We start from the raw sequence: 22,658 nt of genomic DNA, 5'->3' as shown, positions 1-22,658 counted from the left end.
TGGGCATCGGCCTTGGCAGACGACGTTGCTGGCATTTCATCGTCTCGGCCATGACTAGTGGCAGCAGCTTCAGCACGAGGTGGAAGTGGATCTTGATCTTTCCCTAATTTTGGAACCTCAACATTTTTGTTCTCCATATTTTAATAGGCACAACTAAAAGGCACCTCAGGTAAACAATGGAGATGGATGGATACTAGTATACTTATGGATGGACTGCCGAGTGCCGACACAGAGGTAGCTACAGCCGTGGACTACCGTACTGTGTCTGCTGCTAATATAGACTGGATGATAATGAGATGAAATCAATATATATGTATATATAATATCACTAGTACTGCAGCCGGACAGGTATATATTATATATTTATTATGTAATGACTGATGACGGACCTGCTGGACACTGTCAGCTCAGCAGCACCACAGACTGCTACAGTAAGCTACTATAGTAGTATGTATAAAGAAGAAAGAAAAAAAAAACAACCACGGGTAGGTGGTATACAATTATGGATGGACTGCCGAGTGCCGACACAGAGGTAGCTACAGCCGTGGACTAACGTACTGTGTCTGCTGATAATATAGACTGGATGATAATGAGATGAAATCAATATATATGTATATATAATATCACTAGTACTGCAGCCGGACAGGTATATATTATATATTTATTATGTAATGACTGATGACGGACCTGCTGGACACTGTCAGCTCAGCAGCACCGCAGACTGCTACAGTAAGCTACTATAGTAGTATGTATAAAGAAGAAAGAAAAAAACAACAACCACGGGTAGGTGGTATACAATTATGGATGGACTGCCGAGTGCCGACACAGAGGTAGCTACAGCCGTGGACTAACGTACTGTGTCTGCTGATAATATAGACTGGATGATAATGAGATGAAATCAATATATATGTATATATAATATCACTAGTACTGCAGCCGGACAGGTATATATTATATATTTATTATGTAATGACTGATGACGGACCTGCTGGACACTGTCAGCTCAGCAGCACCGCAGACTGCTACAGTAAGCTACTATAGTAGTATGTATAAAGAAGAAAGAAAAAAACAACAACCACGGGTAGGTGGTATACAATTATGGATGGACTGCCGAGTGCCGACACAGAGGTAGCTACAGCCGTGGACTAACGTACTGTGTCTGCTGATAATATAGACTGGATGATAATGAGATGAAATCAATATATATGTATATATAATATCACTAGTACTGCAGCCGGACAGGTATATATTATATATTTATTATGTAATGACTGATGACGGACCTGCTGGACACTGTCAGCTCAGCAGCACCGCAGACTGCTACAGTAAGCTACTATAGTAGTATGTATAAAGAAGAAAGAAAAAAAAAACAACCACGGGTAGGTGGTATACAATTATGGATGGACTGCCGAGTGCCGACACAGAGGTAGCTACAGCCGTGGACTAACGTACTGTGTCTGCTGATAATATAGACTGGATGATAATGAGATGAAATCAATATATATGTATATATAATATCACTAGTACTGCAGCCGGACAGGTATATATTATATATTTATTATGTAATGACTGATGACGGACCTGCTGGACACTGTCAGCTCAGCAGCACCGCAGACTGCTACAGTAAGCTACTATAGTAGTATGTATAAAGAAGAAAGAAAAAAAAAAAAAACACGGGTAGGTGCTAGGTGGTATACAATATTATATATATATTATATACAATTATATATATATATATATATATATATTAAACTCATAAACTGGTGGTGATTATTAAACTGGTGGTCAGGTCACTGGTCACACTATCAGCAACTTGCAAGTAGTACTCCTGAGTCCTAAGCAGACAATCACAGTATATATTATACTGGTGGTCAGTGTGGTCACAAACAATGGCAGTGTGGCTGGCACTCTGGCAGCAAAAGTGTGCACTGTACGTTATATGTACTCCTGAGTCCTGAGTCCTGCTCTCAGACTCTAACTGCTCCCCACTGTCAGTGTCTCCCCCACAAGTCAGATAATACAGTCACACTATCTCTCTCTATCACTTCAGCAAGTACTAGTAGTAGTAGTACTCCTCCTAATGCTCCCCAAAATTACTACTGTGTCTCTCTCTGTCTCACTCTCTTCTCGAATCTCTATAAACGGAGAGGACGCCAGCCACGTCCTCTCCCTATGAATCTCAATGCACGTGTGAAAAATGGCGGCGACGCGCGGCTCCTTATATAGAATCCGAGTCTCGCGATAGAATCCGAGCCTCGCGAGAATCTGACAGCGTGATGATGACGTTCGGGCGCGCTCGGGTTAACCGAGCAAGGCGGGAAGATCCGAGTCGCTCGGACCCGTGTAAAAAAAACTGAAGTTCGGGCGGGTTCGGATTCCGAGGAACCGAACCCGCTCATCTCTAGTTTACAAGTTTGTTTGTGTGGCGGCTTTTGCTCTCTGCGGCATCCGCCGCCATTACTACTAAACTTTCCACATGGTTTTCTCAAACTAACTTTTCCCTCCAAGCACTGCATGGGCGCAGCCATGTTGGTTTCAGTCACATGATGCACTTTACTCCAATCCACTGCTCTACTGAAATCTGCATGATTGCTCAGCCAATGCCTGCCTCCCTTGCAGGTATAAATATCCTGTGTCTGGGCCTAGAATCTCTCAGTGCTTTGGTTGTCAAACCTTGTGTTACCAGGTCTCTTCTTGCTGTGGACATTGCTGTTACAGGTTTCCAGCTCCTGCTTTCAACCTCTACTAGAGACCCGCACCAGCCTTCCACCTTGCGGTGCCGCCTGACTCCCCAGGGCTTTGCCTTTGTCACTCCTGGCTATTGTTACACCAGCTTCCAGCACCAAGCTTACAGTGTTGTTTTGTTTCCTCACATTACCAGTGCTCTGCCGCTGTGTATCTACTGTTTTATTGCACTCTAGCATCATACCAGCACAGTACTTATTACTTTGTCATCTGACCGGTTCCGTCCGATACGCCCAGCAGTTTACCACATTACCCAGTATTGCCAGCTTTTAAGGAACACCTGCTGGCTAGTTCCTTATCTCTACTCCTGTATCCTGCAGACGGGTTCTCTGGTTAAGGACATACCAACTCCTGGTCTATAAGAACTGTACCTGATATTACCAGTACCTGTGACGTCCACCATTCTGCAAAGCTCTAAGGAACTGTGGCTATTTCTGCATTCATTACATTCGTGCAAACTACTACTGTGTGTTTAAAGAACTGTGCTCAATAAAATCCATAGACTTTTATCTCATTTGTCGTGGTCACATCTTCGGGCATTTTTACTGCAGCTCATCTGCATGTCTAGGGTCTGATTCAACCCTCTAAGTTCAAGTTTACCTCAGCCCCTACAACTGAGGCTTCCTCTCGTCAGCTCCAGTCCTCAGTTGTGACAATTTCATTGCTCACTCTTTCACACATTACTTTGAGGTCGCTGTCTAAACTTATACCTAACTTGAGCCTTGTGAAGTGGGTCTCCTTTGGTGTGAAAACGCTTGGCATTATTGTTACCGTTCTCCATATTACAACATAAATTTTGAATCCCTGACACTGAAATACTATGTTATTTCCAAATTCACCATTGGTGGAAAAATTTACCTAAGCCACTTAGTTCTACTAATTCTCTGACACCTTCAATTTTAGCACGAATCTCTCAATCCAAATCCAAGGGTGACATCTCTTTTTGGTATAAAATTCTTATAGATTTGGTTCCTATTCCTGAACATAAAGTTCAAAAAAAGTGGGAAGAGGATCTGGGAATAGCATTGTCTGAGGCTCAATGGAGTAAAATCTTTGCTTCTTCCTTTAAAATCTCCAGATGTTTGAATCACACTGAGATGCACATAAAACTGCTTCTTAGGTTTTATCTAATGCCAGTTTTATCACAAACCCAGCCAAATCTCATCCTAACCCTCTGTTCTACGCTATGTACCCCAACTGTGTCACCCCTGTCTGTCTACCCCTCCCCTTTAGAATGTAAGCTCTCACGAGCAGGGCCCTCTTCCCTCATGTGCTTATCCTTTCTTACTTTAATAATCTTCAACTGCACCAATTCCATCAGTCTTCTGCCACCTGATACTTATTCCAGTGTCATCTGCTGATAACTATGTTTATTTACCCTGTACTTGTCCTATACTGTCATCAACTGTAAGTTGCTGTTTTCCTGTTTGATTATTTGTTTATGTACTCTGTAATTGGGCGCTGCGGAACCCTTGTGGCGCCATATAAATAAAGGATAATAATAATAATAATAATAGGCTACATACTATTTGGCCCACTTGTTCTAAATACTGCCAGCACCAATGCTGTGAGATACTGTAGGCCACATTTTTAATGTATTCTGCTCGGTGCGGTTCTTGGTCGTTTCTGGTTAGATGTTTTTAACTTAATAATGTGTTGCATCTAACGCTCTCTCCCTCCCTCTTCATAGCATTGTTAAATCTATTTCCTGACAATATTTTATCGCATTTGTCCTTGGACAAATTCTTAAAGCAGCAAGAGTCGCATTAGCGCAATTATGGAAGCAAACAACTCCTCCTCCTTTACTAAAGGTTATACAGAAAATCCAGTTCCATTTCACTATGGAGATGGTATATCTACCCTGCTCGTCTCCATTGGTGCTTTGGTTACCTTGGCACGATTTCCTTAAGGAAGGAGATGGGGCTCAGTACTTCCCCAAAGCTTCCCAATCTGATCCTATGCCATTCATCCTTAACGAGAGAGCGTCTGACTCTTCCTAAATTGTTTTAACTATCCATTTGTTTGTATTTATTGTTTGCATTCTGATATCACTGTATGTACAGCTAATTGTGAATGTATGATAATTTTGTACGCACTGATGGAATATTATATACTTGTTCTAATGCTTGTAGCCCCCCCCCCCCCCCTTTTTCCCATCTTCTTTACCCTTCTTTTTTCTGTACCCTTTTGACAAACGTATTTCCTTTGTTTTCCAATAAAAACAATTGATGATTAAAAAAACTTGATCTAGTGTATTCTCCATGTCCCCTGGTGAACTCACAAGCCTGTGAGGTCAAAGCTACGTGACGAAGTGTCAGTGAGTGTGCATTTAATAATTCTGTATACAGGTAGCCCCAAAGGACTATCTGGCATAAAAAAAATATTGATTCTTTCCTTTGCTGGTGGCAGTCACCATGTTTGATTAACCACACATGCTGAGGTAACCATAAATCACTGGTGGCGATTTTCAGATTGAGATAAACTGGGGACATACGCTAGGATCTCATTCAGAGTCTGTTTTTTTAAAGGGAGAGTCTTTCTGAGATGTGCAACTTTATTTCCAGGTAAGTTTAATTTAGGATTCCCTAGGACAGAGGTTCCCAAACTGTGTGGCTCCCTGGGGTGCCTCGGGACACTTGCAGGGGTGCCCTGGGTTGGTGGTCCTGGACCAATTCAAATTATTCATGGTCAATATAATAGGCAAAACCAGTGTTGGTAGCTGCCAGTCATAAAATATGTGGCCAAACAGAAGCAAATCTTGTCCCTCACCACACAACTGACCCTAAGGATGACATATAAACGTGATCTACTTAATGTATTTTTTCTAAATTTCTCAATAAGAAATTTTTGGCCTAGGGGTGCCGTGAAAATAATTCTGATATTCTGGGGCGCCGTGATTCAAAAAAGTTTGGAAACCACTGCTCTAGGACAAGAGGGTCAGAGCGGGGGTTGGATGTGGCATGCAGACAAGGACAAAGTATGAAAAGGCTGTTTCAACACAAAATGCACAAAGATGCTAAGAAAAGACAAACGTTCTTCTTTGGAGAGACATAACTTTCCAGTACGCAAACCCTCGTGTAAGTTGCAAGTTGATAATGATAACAGCAGCAGACCATGTATGATTGGCCGAATGCATCTGAGACTTATGGTTGGCATAAACTATACAATTATCTGGCAAATTATCTGATAGATCTGGCTGGTTGGAATAAAAATCTGGTAATGGATGGGAGCAAACAACGATCGACCATTTGCTCCCAAACACTGAAAAATGGACAAAAACTATTGTTCATGCAACCGCTGCCCGCAGCACACAGCCGCCCGGACAGAGAGGAGAGGAGCGCAGCGGTACAGGGGAGAAGGAGGAGTAGGGAGGTGGAGGAGGGAGCCGCAGCAGCGCTTTGCTGCTGACCCTCTGCTTCACTATAGGCTGTCTTCCGAGAACAGACTATAGTGAAGCAGAGGGGCAGCAGCAGCAGCGCCTCAACCAATAACACAGCGCTGCTGCGGCTCCCTCCTCCACCTCCCTCCTCCTCCTTCTCTCCTGCCCGGGAATCGTGACCAGAAGCTGCACAGAGGAGCCTGAGCCAGCGGAGAGGGTAAGTATAATTCATTCTTTCTTTCTTTCTTTCTTTCTTTCTTTCTTTCTTTGTACAAAAAGGGGGACTGTCTGCCGCAATGTGTAAAAAGGGGGAATCTGCCTGCCGCAATGTGTAAAAAGGGGGAATCTACTTGCCGCAATGTGTAAAAAGGGGGAATCTGCCTGCCGCAATGTGTAAAAAGGGGGAATCTGCTTGCCGCAATGTGTAAAAAGGGGGAATCTGCCTGACGCAATGTGTAAAAAGGGGGAATCTGCCTGACGCAATGTGTAAAAAGGGGGAATCTGCCTGACGCAATGTGTAAAAAGGGGGAATCTGCCTGCCGCAATGTGTAAAAAGGGGGAATCTGTCTGCCGCAATGTGTAAAAAGGGAGAATCTGCTTGCCACAATGTGTAAAAAGGGGGAATCTGCCTGACGCAATGTGTAAAAAGGGGGAATCTGCCTGACGCAATGTGTAAAAAGGGGGAATCTGCCTGCCGCAATGTGTAAAAAGGGGGAATCTGTCTGCCATAATGTGTAAAAAGGGGGAATCTGTCTGCCGTAATGTATAAAAAGGGGGAATCTGCCTGCCGTAATGTGTAAAAAGGGGGAATCTTTGCCGCAATGTGTAAAAAGGGGGAATCTGCCTGACGTGATGTGTAAAAAGGGGGAATCTGCCTGACGTGATGTGTAAAAAGGGGGTATCTGTCTGCCGTGATGTGTAAAAAGGGGACGCTGTCTGTCGCAATGTGTAAAAAGGGGGAATCTGCCTGACGTGATGTGTAAAAAGGGGGAATCTGCCTGACGTGATGTGTAAAAAGGGGGAATGTGTCTGCCGTGATGTGTAAAAAGGGAACGCTGTCTGCCGTAATGTTTAATAGGGGACGCTGTCTGCCGTTATGTGTAAAAAGGGCACGCTGTCTGCCGTTATGTGTAAAAAGTGTACGCTGTCTGTCGCTTTGTTTAACAAGGGCACGCTGTCTGCCGTTATGTGTAAAAAGTGTACGCTATCTGCCACTATGTGTAACAACGGCACGCTGTCTGCCGTTATGTGTAAAAAGGGCACGCTGTCTGCCGTTATGTGCAAAAAGGGGGATGCTGTCTGCCGTAATGTGTAAAAAGGGGATGCTGTCTGCTGTAATGTGTAAAAAGAGGAATCTGTCCGCCGTAAGGTGTAAAAGGTGTAGTGGTGCTACAATGCGGCGTAATTTGAATAATGGAGACTACTGTGTACCGTTTTATGAATTGGTATTATTTTGTGGCCACACCCCTTCCCCACGAAGCCACGCCACTATGTATTTTTGCGCGCGCCTACGGCGCGCACTACCCCTGTTTTGCATGCAGGGGTGGTGCTCCGATGCCGTTTCTTCCACACTGTCCTAAAATGTCTAGTTACGGCACTGTTGCTAGGTATCCATTTCTCTGGCCCTGAGCAGGTCCCCCTCACCAGATCCTCTCCAGGGGTGAGGGGGTGGACTAGGATGGGATGGGGGGGTCCCAAAACATTTTGTCGCACCTGGGCCCACCGCTCGCTAGTTCCGCCACTGCATCTCCCCCCTTAGTCACAGAACCAGGGGTCAACATCAACTTAAAGCCATATAGAGTTCCTGAAGCCCATCGAGAGACTGTCTCTAAAGAAGTTAAAGATATTTTAGAACTTGGTGTGATAGAAGAGTCTAACCGTGAATGGTCAAGCCCCACAGTTCTTATTCCAAAACCAGATGGCAGGCTACACTTCTGTAATGATTTCCGTAAGCTAAATGCAGTTTCCAAGTTTGATGCGTACCCCATGCCCCATGTGAATGAGTTAATAGAACAGCCAGATCTCTCACCACACTGGACCTGAAAAAATGTTACTGGCAAATACTGTACTATTATCCAATAGTGCTAAAGGAATAAACAGCCTTCTCTGTTCCAGAAGGGCTGTATCAGTGGAAGATGTTGCCTTTTGGATTGCATGGGGCCACAGCAACCTTCCAGCATGCAATGGATAGAATTTTGAAGCCTCAGAGGCAGCTGATGTGGTAATCCACTGTCCAGACTGGGTGTCTCACTTGGTTAGAGTGCAAGCAGTGTTTGTCTCAATCAGAAAGGCAGGGCTAACAACTAACTAAAAAAAAACGCTGCTTAGCGATGGGAGAGGTTAAATACTTGGGGTTCACCATAGGGAAAGGTCTGATAAAGCTCCAACTGAATTAAATTGAAGCTATCCACAACTGGCCCCATCCAGTAAATAAAAAAACAGGTGAGAGCCTTTTTGAGGATTACTGACAGTTTATTCCTTTTGTTTGCCACCACAGCAGTTCCATTATCAGACCATATTAAAGGAAAGCAGTCAAATACGGGGAAAGAAAATCTGAAGCCAAAAAACCTTTTCAGGAATTAATAGTGGCATTATATACAAAACCGGTGTGGATAACATCAGACTTTTCTAAAGAATTTGTGGTTCAGATGGATGCCTCAAAGGTAGGGGTAGGTGCCATGTTGTCCCAACACAGAGATGCAGAGGAGCACCCAAATATTAATTTGAGTAGTGATAATGCTAATTTATCTTCAGGAATGAAAGCTATACCTTAAACACACCTTAAATACACTTTACCATGGAGCCGCTGCGGCCGCTATTCTTAATACACACTCTACGTACTTTGTACACTATTAGCGTACAAAGTCCCGTGCTGTGTACGGACTTTGCATACAAACGCCGTGCTGATGGTACAAAGTACTCACAGCGCGTACACACCCAGAGATACACTGTAAACCCTTAACAGCTATGCAATGCAATGATAATACACTTTAAACCTTAGCAGGGCAATGAAGAGACGACACCAGATTGTAATTCCGACACCACAGCGTATTATTGCTGAAAGGGGGTTACAATACAAACAATACAATACAATATAACAGAGTAAATGGCTACAGTCAATGTTACATACGTGAGTGGATTCGCCGCGCTACCCAGTCTGGTCCTCCGTCATCTGATAGATAACGTTGTGAGTCTTGTGTCTGACCAGGCCTGCAGCAGGCTCTCTTTATACAATTCATCCAAAATTTAACACAATGGAGACTGTAATCTCTTTGTCCATTGGACACAGGGATGGTCATTTACAGTACAGGAGAGGTCATAGGTCGGTTTGAATAGGTGGGCGATGTCTGTTCCAACTGCTCTTGTGGGTGGTCTCCTCTGGATTCCCGCCGCATACATAATGTACAGTAAATACAGTTTATATCTATATTTTGCTCCTGCACATAACTATCCGCAGGAACATGCGATCTTCCTCAAACCAACACCGGAATGTTACCCTTAAAATACCCTACAGCTGGATACCAAACACCACCTTATAACCTTGTTCTGTCCCCTCCTATTCTGTTTGTTCTGTTACCATTTAAACTGCTGTTACTTTCTGATGTGGTGCAGGGAGACTATGTGTACATTGTGCACTATTTGGATTAAATATGTAATGTGTTTTGATAGCCTTCAATGCATTCACAAACTCTACCGTAAATACTCATACCACAAGCTAATGCGCAGGACCGCGGGAGCGACCATACGCAAATTGTGGATATGCGCACGCACAGCAGAACAAGTACACGCGCGGAGGCCATCTGTGTGTAGTTTGTACGTGATGTGTGTACTGCAATATTTTTCGACTTTGAGAGTAGAAAACTCAATAAACATGAAAAGAGGTATGATATTGTGAAAAAAGAAGCATTGGCCATTAAGTGCGCTTTGAGATATTAGCTCTTGGGCAGATGGTTTAACCTGGTGATGGATCATGCGCCATTAAAATGGATGTGTGTAAATAAAGACCAGAATGACCAAGCAACAAGGTGGTTTTTAGCATTGCAAGACTTTTGAACAGGTTCAGTAAGATATCCCGGCGGTCAGGAGACCGACGCCGGGATCGTGACAGCTGGAATACTGGTGGCGAGCGTAGTGTGTCCCTTTGCGGGCTCAATGTGCTCACCACACTTCGGTCACCACAAGGTTCTGTTCCCCCTTGGGTGGTGGCGTGGACCACCACCTGAGTGGGGATTCCGGGCTGCGGTCAGGATTCCGACCACTGGTATGTCACTAGGTGTCAGGATTCCAGCATCGGTATCCTACCGCTAGGATCCCAAAACCCAGGAACATGACTGTATACCCTGTTGAACATAGGCTGGTACACAACTAGCCAATGCAGATGCATTGTCTCGCACCTTCTCTTTAGGCGCTACAAATAATTTGCCCCTAGGTTGAAACAGGGGGGCATAAGGGAAATAATATTGCTTGAAGGGAGGTATTTTTCCCCCTGATTTCTAACCTGTGTATTGTAAAACCCCAGGAATGAGTTGTGTTTGTTCTGCTTGTAAAAACAGACTAAAGGGTCCTGGGGTTTTGGATGGACAGTGAAGGCAGGTTCCATTCATTAGGCCCAGTTCGGGTCTTAGGGCCTGTGGCCTCAGAGCAATTAGTGATCTCACCTGCATGAGGGTGTTAAAAGGCAGCTACCCTGATCATTATGTCTTACACTGTCTGGGGAAAGTAGACTGCAGTATCTCTGTGAGAGAAAGCATGCTACATAGATACAAGTGAGTTGTACTTGGTGAAACTGGTTTTATAGTGTTAGTCTGGAGTGTCTTATGTTTAGTTAGTGCCGGATAGGCGAGATGTTTATTTTGTTTTGTTTTTCTACTTTTCTGCTTAATAAAACTGGTTGAGGCCAGTTGCACCAGAAACCTTGGACTTGCGTGTTCTCTCAGCTGTCGTGCACTAATGTCTATAGGAAAGACTTATAAAATCAGACACCATTTGACATGTAATTCTTCCTTTGTTGTTTATCAAATTATTTGCCGGTGTGGGTATTCCTACATCGGTAAAACGGAATGCACATTCAAAGAAAGAATGGCAGCTCATAGGTCATCTATTAGGAAGGCTATCAGTACAGGTTCGAGCGACCAACCGGTCGCCAGGCATTTTTTGGAAGCGCATCATAATCTTTCCACATTGCGGTACAGAATGATCGATCACATCCCGAGATCAATCAGGGGGGGAGATCGGGGTAAAAGGTTATTACAATGTGAGTCCCGGTGGATAATGCGTTTAAATACGCTAGCACCAAAAGGGTTAAATAAAATGTTAAATTTGAATTGCTTCTAAGAATACCTTTTGGAGTAAGTTTTGACTATTGTTCAGTTTGATTGAATCATTGTATTACTGAAACATTGTTGGGATACGTTGTAGAGAATCGTGGTAACTTTGCACGTACTTGTAATTTTAATGTTTATGTTGTTGCTAGGTGATGGGTGTCACTATTACATACGTCATCCAAAGGAGCCTGGAAGTCCGGGGTCTCCGGCGGAATTACGTCATTATTCCAGTGCCGTGGAAGTACGGCGGGAAGTTGCACGGGGTGTTTTATCAATAAAAGGTAAGATGGTTTTATTATGTTTTGTAGCCCTGACGAAAAAGTATAAACTTTGAAACATTGGCAAAACTGCTTTTGGAGTGGACAATTATTTAGCCCCTGTGTGCCGTCGCTGTGGAGTATATTATACATACATCTTGAAATCGGTCATCTTGAATCTAAGTCAGTTTTTTAAAATGGAAAGGGGGTAGTGTAACACGTCAAACAACATCAGAATTTGCTGAAAAGTTTATTGCTGCAAACAAATTTGAAATAGCAGTTGTGGTACAACAGTTCCAACAAAAAAGTGTTGTAATTACAGGCTGAACTGTTCTCCATAAAGGACAGTCATTTAATGACCGATTTCAAGATGGCGTCTATGTTCGGTACATACCCTAAAAGATAGCCCACCTCACCCATACCTTACTGGAGTATTCAGTTTTCCCATTTCCTACACAGTTTTTTTTTTAAAACAAAAGAGTGTACTGCGACTTTAGAATCACCCTGTATATATAAAGGGTGATTCAATATGCAGAGATAGATAGAGATAGAGAGATGCAGTTGCATGAACCCATCACCCATTCCCTTGTAAAAATCCTGCATTTGCCCTTATGGGGGATATTCAATTGTTTGAAAAGTCAGTTGGGTGTCTGTTTTTTCCTATCTAATAGACAGGAAAAAACAGACACCCAACTGACTTTTCAAACATTTGAATTTCCCCCTATGTGTCTGAAAGTGTGCTCCACATTCCAAGTTACTGACTTGTATCAATAGGATATCTTAATACATTATCTCCCTTTACACTTATTAAGCGGTTCAAAAAATTACAGACAGCAGCTAATCACATGGACTTTTAAAGGACCATTTCAATAAACATTCTTAGTAATTCATTAAATTAAGAAAACATAAAAAAGATACAGGCAGAAGGACTATGGGCGGTATTCAATTCTTTTCACCCCCCTTCCACACCCGTTCTGTTTCTGCTAACAGGTGTGATATAATCATTTCAGCTTGCTACCCCCAGAGTAGCGAGGGCATCCAACCCTTTACGCAGCTAAACCCGATTACTATGGGTGCGATATGCGCGATAACGAGGATCACTTTAGAAAGGAGATTGGGCGTGATATATCATTTGACTACCGCCCTAACTATTCACAAGAATTTACAATCTAAATGTACAGTAACAGATCACTTGTGTTGTAATAAGAAAAGAAGTAGCTTTACTATTAGATCAAAAAGGCATGATTAATTTTGTAGATCTTACTATATAAATTTGAAAGTATAAAAACAAAACATACAAGCTTTAAACAGATATTGTACATGGAATTCCCGTCATCAAGCTGTTCAGATTGAAATGGAATATTAATTAGAAAGAGATGACTAGCCAGTGCTGGAGAGACACAATTAATTTTTTATTACAAAGCATCAAGACGTTTTCTATTTATGGATCTACAGTTCTGGATGGAACAAGCAGGCTAAGTTATTGCTTTCTTGAAAGCTAAGTCAGAAAACACAGTGCTATTGACCCTCTATACTGGAGAGACAATACTGCTGGGTTTTAAAAATGTGTCCTTGGAAATGTGTCTCCCTGATAATACACCCATTTTATGGTTTAATCTTTTTATTACTGTGATAAATTCACAATTATTCATTTTATTCTTTTGTTGTATGTTATATAAGTTAAAATGTACTTAAGATTTGTATTTAAATATAACTGTTTATGAAAATGGAATGCTAAGTGATGTAAATGAGTAGGTGTGGTGTGTTTAGTGTCTACAAACCATGTTATAGAACTGCTGTGACCTGTGTCTGTATACAGTGTAGTGATGTGCACCAGAAATTTTTTCAGGTTTTGTGTTTTGGTTTTGGATTCGGTTCCGCGGCCGTGTTTTGGATTCGGACGCGTTTTGGCAAAACCTCCCTGAAATTTTTTTGTCGGATTCGGGTGTGTTTTGGATTCGGGTGTTTTTTTTACAAAAAACCCTCCAAAACAGCTTAAATCATAGAATTTGGGGGTCATTTTGATCCCATAGTATTATTAACCTCAATAACCATAATTTCCACTCATTTTCAGTCTATTCTGCACACCTCACACCTCACAATATTATTTTTAGTCCTAAAATTTGCACCGAGGTCGCTGGATGACTAAGCTAAGCGACCCAAGTGGCCGACACAAACACCTGGCCCATCTAGGAGTGGCACTGGAGTGTCAGAGAGGATGGCACTTCTAAAAAATAGTCCCCAAACAGCACATGATGCAAAGAAAAAAAGAGGTGCAATGAGGTAGCTGTGTGACTAAGCTAAGCGACCCAAGTGGCCGACACAAACACCTGGCCCATCTAGGAGTGGCACTGCAGTGTCAGACAGGATGGCAGATTTAAAAAATAGTCCCCAAACAGCACATGATGCAAAGAAAAAAAGAGGTGCACCAAGGTCGCTGGATGGCTAAGCTAAGCGACCCAAGTGGCCGACACAAACACCTGGCCCATCTAGGAGTGGCACTGGAGTGTCAGACAGGATGGCACTTCAAAACAATAGTCCCCAAACAGCACATGATGCAAAGAAAAAAAGAGGTGCAATGAGGTAGCTGTGTGACTAAGCTAAGCGACCCAAGTGGCCGATACAAACACCTGGCCCATCTAGGAGTGGCACTGCAGTGTCAGAGAGGATGGCAGATTTAAAAAATAGTCCCCAAACAGCACATGATGCAAAGAAAAAAAGAGGTGCACCAAGGTCGCTGGATGGCTAAGCTAAGCGACCCAAGTGGCCGACACAAACACCTGGCCCATCTAGGAGTGGCACTGCAGTGTCAGACAGGATGGCAGATTTAAAAAATAGTCCCCAAACAGCACATGATGCAAAGAAAAAAAAGAGGTGCACCAAGGTCGCTGGATGGCTAAGCTAAGCATCAAAAGTGGCCGACACAAACACCTGGCCCATCTAGGAGTGGCAGTGCAGTGTCAGGCAGGATGGCACTTCAAAAAAATAGTCCCCAAACAGCACATGATGCAAAGAAAAATGAAAGAAAAAAGAGGTGCAAGATGGAATTGTCCTTGGGCCCTCCCACCCACCCTTATGTTGTATAAACAGGACATGCACACTTTAACGAACCCATAATTTCATCGACAGGGTCTGCCACACGACTGTGACTGAAATGACGGATTGGTTTGGGCCCCCACCAAAAAAGAAGCAATCAATCTCTCCTTGCACAAACTGGCTCTACAGAGGCAAGATGTCCACCTCCTCCGCATCGTCCGATTCCTCACCCCTTTCACTGTGTACATCCCCCTCCTCACAGATTACTAATTCGTTCCCACTGGAATCCACCATCTCAGGTCCCTGTGTACTTTCTGGAGGCAATTGCTGCTGGTGAATGTCTCCACGGAGGAATTGATTATAATTCATTTTGATGAACATCATCTTCTCCACATTTTCTGGAAGTAACCTCGTACGCCGATTGCTGACAAGGTGAGCGGCTGCACTAAACACTCTTTCGGAGTACACACTGGAGGGGGGGCAACTTAGGTAAAATAAAGCCAGTTTCTGCAAGGGCCTCCAAATTGCCTCTTTTTCCTGCCAGTATACGTACGGACTGTCTGACGTGCCTACTTGGATGCGGTCACTCATATAATCCTCCACCATTCTTTCAATGGTGACAGAATCATATGCAGTGACAGTAGACGACATGTCAGTAATCGTTGGCAGGTCCTTCAGTCCGGACCAGATGTCAGCACTCGCTCCAGACTGCCCTGCATCACCGCCAGCGGGTGGGCTCGGAATTCTTAGCCTTTTCCTCGCACCCCCAGTTGCGGGAGAATGTGAAGGAGGAGCTGTTGACGGGTCACGTTCCGCTTGACTTGACAATTTTCTCACCAGCAGGTCTTTGAACCTCTGCAGACTTGTGTCTGCCGGAAAGAGAGATACAATGTAGGTTTTAAATCTAGGATCGAGCACGGTGGCCAAAATGTAGTGCTCTGATTTCAACAGATTGACCACCCGTGAATCCTGGTTAAGCGAATTAAGGGCTCCATCCACAAGTCCCACATGCCCAGCGGAATCGCTCTGTTTTAGCTCCTCCTTCAATGTCTCCAGCTTCTTCTGCAAAAGCCTGATGAGGGGAATGACCTGACTCAAGCTGGCAGTGTCTGAACTGACTTCACGTGTGGCAAGTTCAAAGGTTTGCAGAACCTTGCACAACTTTGAAATCATTCTCCACTGTGCTTGAGTCAGGTAAATTCCCCCTCCTTTGCCTATATCGTAGGCAGATGTATAGGCTTGAATGGCCTTTTGCTGCTCCTCCATCCTCTGAAGCATATAGAGGGTTGATTTCCACCTCGTTACCACCTCTTGCTTCAGATGATGGCAGGGCAGGTTCAGGACTGTTTGGTGGTGCTCCAGTCTTCGGCACGCGGTGGCTGAATGCCGAAAGTGGCCCGCAATTCTTCGGGCCACCGACAGCATCTCTTGCACGCCCCTGTCGTTTTTTAAATAATTCTGCACCACCAAATTCAATGTACTGTATGTGCAAAACATGGGACGTGCTGGAATTTGCCCAGATGTAATGCACGCACAATATTGGTGGCGTTGTCCGATGTCACAAATCCCCAGGAGAGTCCAATTGGGGTAAGCCATTCTGCGATGATGTTACTCAGTTTCCGTAAGAGGTTGTCAGCTGTGTGCCTCTTATGGAAAGCGGTGATACAAAGCGTAGCCTGCCTAGGAACGAGTTGGCGTTTACGAGATGCTGCTACTGGTGCCGCCGCTGCTGTTCTTGCTGCGGGAGGCAATACATCTACCCCAGTGATTTTCAACCTTTTTAAACTCGTGGCACACTAAACAAGATTTAAAAATTGCCAAGGCACACCATCGGTTGTTTTAATGCAACACACCTGCCCCCCAGTAATGCCACACACCACCCCCCCCCCCCAAGTAATGCCCCATACATGCCCTCATATTTCCACACATCAGCTTCCCCACTTAGTAATTCCACACACATGCCCCAAATAGTAATTCCACACACCAGCTTCCCCCTTACCAGCTCCCCCCCCCCCTTAGTAATTCCACACACCAGCTTCCCCCTTACCAGCTCCCCCCCCCCTTAGTAATTCCACACACCAGCTTCCCCCTTACCAGCTCCCCCCCCCTTAGTAATTCCACACACCAGTTCCCCCTTATAATATATAGCGGTGAGGAGTGCCTGGAACTCACCACGGATCAGCAAGCAGAGCAGCGTGTGAGTGGGCGGGCGCAGAGACAGCCGGACCGTGACCTATGGTGAGTCATAGGTCACGGTCCGGCTGACTCTGCGGAATGGATATGAACAGGATGCTGCAGGTCTGTGAGGCAGGCGGGCGGCGGCGTGCGGAGATCTGACAGTGAGAGTGGGTCCGTGCAGCGGGGGCGGGTGGCGCCAGTGACAGCTCTTAATGGCGGCAGTGAGCGGGTCCGTGCGGCGGGCGGGTGACAGCTCTTACTGGCGGCAGTGATCGGGTCCGTGCGGCGGGCGGCGAGCGGCGGCACACTCAGCAACTGGTCGCGGCACACTAGTGTGCCGCGGCACACCAGTTGAAAAAGGCTGATCTACCCAGTGCGCTGTCACAGTCATATAATCCTGAGTCTGCCCTGCTCACACTTGTCCACATGTCCGTGGTTAAGTGGACATTGGGTACAACTGCATTTTTTAGGACACTGGTGACTCTTTTTCTGACGTCTGTGTACATTTTCGGTATCGCCTGCCTAGAGAAATGGAACCTAGATGGTATTTGGTACCGGGGACACAGTACCTCAATCAAGTCTCTAGTTGCCTGTGAATTAACGGTGGATACCGGAAACACGTTTCTCACCACCCAGGCTGCCAAGCCTGAGTTATCCGCTTTGCATCAGGATGACTGCTGTGATATTTCCTCTTCCTCGCAAAGGACTGTTGGACAGTCAATTGCTTACTGGAAGTAGTACAAGTGGTCTTCTGACTTCCCCTCTGGGATGACGATCGACTCCCAGCAGCAACAACAGCAGCGCCAGCAGCAGTAGGCGTTACACTCAAGGATGCATCGGAGGAATCCCAGGCAGGAGAGGACTCGTCAGACTTCACAGTGACATGGCCTGCAGGACTATTGGCTTTCCTGTGTAAGGAGGAAATTGACACTGAGGGAGTTGGTGGTGTGGTTTGCAGGAGCTTGGTTACAAGAGGAAGGGATTTAGTGGTCAGTGGACTGCTTCCGCTGTCATCCAAAGTTTTTGAACTTGTCACTGACTTCTGATGAATGCGGTCCAGGTGACGTATAAGGGAGGATGTTCCTAGGTGGTTAACGTCCTTACCCCTACTTATTACAGCTTGACAAAGGCAACACACGGCTTGACACCAGTTGTCCGCATTTCTGTTGAAATAATTCCACACCGAAGAGCTGATTTTTTTTGTATTTTGACCAGGCATGTCAATGGCCATATTCGTCCCACGGACAACAGGTGTCTCCCCGGGTGCCTGACTTAAACAAACCACCTCACCATCAGAATCCTCCTTTTCAATTTCCTCCCCAGCGCCAGCAACACCCATATCCTCATCCTGGTGTACTTCAACAGTGACATCTTCAATTTGACTATCAGGAACTGGACTGCGGGTGCTCCTTCCAGCACTTGCAGGGGGCGTGCAAATGCTGGAAGGCGTAACCTCTTCCCGTCCAGTGTTGGGAAGGTCAGGTATCGCAACCGACACAATTGGACTCTCCTTGGGGATTTGAGATTTAGAAGAACGCACAGTTCTTTGCTGTGCTTTTGCCATCTTAACTCTTTTAAGTTTTCTAGCAGGAGGATGAGTGCTTCCATCCTCAGGTGAAGCTGAACCACTAGCCTTGAACATAGACCAGGGCCTCAGCAGTTCCTTGCCACTCCGTGTCGTAAATGGCACATTGGCAAGTTTACGCTTCTCCTCAGACGATTTTGATTTAGATTTTTGGGTCATTTTACTGAGCTTTATTTTTTTGGATTTTACATGCTCTCTACTATGACATTGTGCATCGGCCTTGGCAGACGACGTTGATGGCATTTCATCGTCTCGGCCATGACTAGTGGCAGCAGCTTCAGCACGAGGTGGAAGTGGATCTTGATCTTTCCCTATTTTACCCTCCACATTTTTGTTCTCCATTTTTTAATGTGTGGAATTATATGCCAGTAATAGATCAACGTATAATACTGGTGGTCACTGGTCAGCAAAACTCTGCACTGTACTCCTCCTATATAATACTGCTGGTCCCCAGTCCCCACAATAAAGCAGTGTGAGCACAGATATATGCAGCACACTGAACACAGATATGGAGCGTTTTTCAGGCAGACAACGTATACTGGTGGTCACTGGTCAGCAAAACTCTGCACTGTACTCCTCCTATATAATACTGCTGGTCCCCAGTCCCCACAATAAAGCAGTGTGAGCACAGATATATGCAGCACACTGAGCCCAGATATGGAGCATTTTTCAGGCAGACAACGTATACTGGTGGTCACTGGTCAGCAAAACTCTGCACTGTACTCCTCCTATATAATACTGCTGGTCCCCAGTCCCCACAATAAAGCAGTGTAAGCACAGATATATGCAGCGTTTTTCAGGCAGACAACGTATACTGGTGGTCACTGGTCAGCAAAACTCTGCACTGTACTCCTCCTATATAATACTGCTGGTCCCCAGTCCACACAATAAAGCAGTGTGAGCACAGATATATGCAGCACACTGAGCCCAGATATGGAGCATTTTTCAGGCAGACAACGTATACTGGTGGTCACTGGTCAGCAAAACTCTGCACTGTACTCCTCCTATATAATACTGCTGGTCCCCAGTCCCCACAATAAAGCAGTGTGAGCACAGATATATGCAGCACACTGAGCACAGATATGGAGCGTTTTTCAGGCAGACAACGTATACTGGTGGTCACTGGTCAGCAAAGCTCTGCACTGTACTCCTCCTATATAATACTGCTGGTCCCAAGTCCCCACAATCATAGGCGTGCGCAGGGGGGGTGCCTGGTGCGCACAGGCACCCCCTAATGTCCGGCACCCCCTCACAGATGCCTGCTGCTATCCCTACAGCATCATTCCTGTGTCACCACCCGCTGCGCCATCCGCCCGGTCTGGCCGCCAGCTGTCCGGACACCAGAGATGGGTTCATCATTTATTTGCATGGGTGCAGCGTCGCTGACAAAATCCTCATCCCGATTCCGCCTAACTGCGCGATGTGACATGATGATGTCACGCCGCGCTCCCGCCCGCCTCGCTCTCCACTCATTGTATTCCATTCCACACTGACGCCACATCCCGCAGTGTTCCTCTTAGGAGGAGAGGAGGAGGGCAACTGGGTGACAAATTCAAATCCAAATCAATGATGACAGTTTGAGTGACAGTAAGTTATAATAACTTTAAGTAAACTGCTGCAGCTGAGCTTGCTCATGCAGGGGAAAGAGAAGGGGGCAGCCAGGGGATATACAGTACAGTATATTATTAATAATAACAACGGTTATTATTACATAAATTACACCGTATATTATATGACACAGTATATAATATACTGTGTAATATAAGTAATAATAATACATTATTATTATTATTATTATTATTATTATTATTATCAATAATAATAAATATTTTAAATGATGAGTTGATAATCCATGATAATAAAGCATACAAATTTAACATACATGAAACAGATGTTATATATATATATATATATATATATATGTAAACAAAACAGATACTCTCCCTTTTGCGCTATTAAACAGAAAGTAAGAAAGGATTGGGTTAAGGCTGCCAAATTCCACTAAGTCCCTTGTTAGGAGGGACTAAAAAGATACAAATATGTGCCAGTAGAGGAATGGGCGCACTTGGGTTGTTTTTCCACCCAATATTCAATGGGGAAAAACAGCAGTCTCCCTAAGATATTTACTCCTAATTCGTGAGCATAAAACCACATTTAACATGTTCCATGTAAAATTTATTACAACATAAAAGCAATGATACAAAACGGTATAGTATCTCTTCTTGCAGATAACACCATATAGTACAGAGGACCAGTTGAAATAACTTTGATAGATTCCTCCTTCTCCTTTGACAATTCGGAGATTTGATGTTTATGAACAAATAAGGGTTATTTGTTCATAAACATCAAATCTCCAAATTGTCATTGGAGAAGGAGGAATCTATCAAAGTTATTTCAACTGGTCCTCTGTACTATATGGTGTTATCTGCAAGAAGAGATACTATACCGTTTTGTATCATTGCTTTTATGTTGTAATAAATTTTACATGGAACATGTTAAATGTGGTTTTATGCTCACGAATTAGGAGTAAATATCTTAGGGAGACTGCTGTTTTTCCCCATTGAATATTGGGTGGAAAAACAACCCAAGTGCGCCCATTCCTCTACTGGCACATATATATATATATGTATATATATATATATATATGTGTGTGTGTGTGTGTGTGCGCATCATGTATATTGTATATATTCATGTGTATCTCTCTCTATACATAGGTACACATTTACCTCCACGTTCCACCACTTTGTATTAGTTGTGTAGGAGGCAATGACATAGATTTTTTTCATACGCATTATCCAGGCAGGGCCGCCATCAGGGGGGTGCCCTGTGTACAGTTGTCCCGGGCCCAGCCACTCTGACAGAGTGGAGAGCCCGGGCTGCACACACAGCGGCTATTCCCAGCGGCGACCGCCGCCGGTGACACTGACCGCGGCGCGGCTTTTGCCCCTTCGTGTCCCGCCGCCGATCACAGCAAGCTGCAGCTTGCTGTTCGGCTAAATAAAGTTTATTTTATTCAAATGCGACGCAGCGTGACGTCATGACGTTACGCCACGTCGGGTGAAGAGGAGCCGCGGAGCTAGGGACAGGAGGCGGCCGGCAGCAGCAGATAGTGTGGGAGAGACAGGGAGAGCAGAGAGGACGGATTTGTAGGTAAGTATTTCTTTACACAGGTAAGTATGTATGTCTCTGTTGTCTGTGACTGTGTGTTTTATGAAAAGGGGTCCCGGAGCTTTGAGGACATGTGTACCTGGCACTGGGGAGTGGGACATATCTGGCACTGGGGGCATATCTGGCACTGGGGGCATATCTGGCACTGGGGACATATCTGGCACTGGGGGCATATCTGGCACTGGGGGCATATCTGTATCTGGCACTGGGGGCATATCTGGCACGGGGAGCATTTCTGTATTTGGCACTGTGGGGTATTTCTGTATCTGGCACTGTGGGCATATCTGGCACTGGGGGCATATATGTATCTGGCACTGGGGGCATATATGTATCTGGCACTGGGGGCATATATGTATCTGGCACTGGGGGCATATATGTATCTGGCACTGGGGGCATTTCTGCATCTGGCACTAGGTGCATATCTGGCAGGCACAGTGGGGGCATTTCTGTATCTGGCACTGGGGGCATATCTGGCAGGCACAGTGGGGGCATTTCTATATCTGGTACTGGGGGCATATCTGGCACTGGAATAGAAATATTATTTTTTCTTTTTTGGAATATATATTTATTTTACTTTTTTTCCGGGAAAGGGGGGGGGGGGGGGGGCTTCCTATTTGGTCAGTCCCAGGCCCCACAATTTCTGGTGGCAGCCCTGTATCCAGGTACACATATTTACCCCTATCACTTGTATATGGTACTTGAATGTATTAATAAGCTCAGACAGGGACTGGGATTCTGTAAAGGAGGCCATCCCTGTGATGTGCTCAGTGAGCTTGTGGGGGGCTGTAGTCTGAGCATGCGCGGTCAGTGTTTCCGCACTTGCACAGCCACCACTTCCAGGGACGGTTCTGAGGAGGAACCTTCAGATGGCTGAGATTGCAGTGAGTAGCCCATAGGCTACACTGGACCACCACCATTTTCAGATAGCGGTAGCCAATATTGGGAATGCTTTGCATTCCAGATATTGGTAAAATGGGCAGCATCGC

Source organism: Pseudophryne corroboree, chromosome 3 (genome assembly GCF_028390025.1).
Source record: "Pseudophryne corroboree isolate aPseCor3 chromosome 3, aPseCor3.hap2, whole genome shotgun sequence".
Taxonomy (NCBI): Eukaryota; Metazoa; Chordata; class Amphibia; order Anura; family Myobatrachidae; genus Pseudophryne; species Pseudophryne corroboree.
This window is presented reverse-complemented; position numbering follows the sequence as displayed.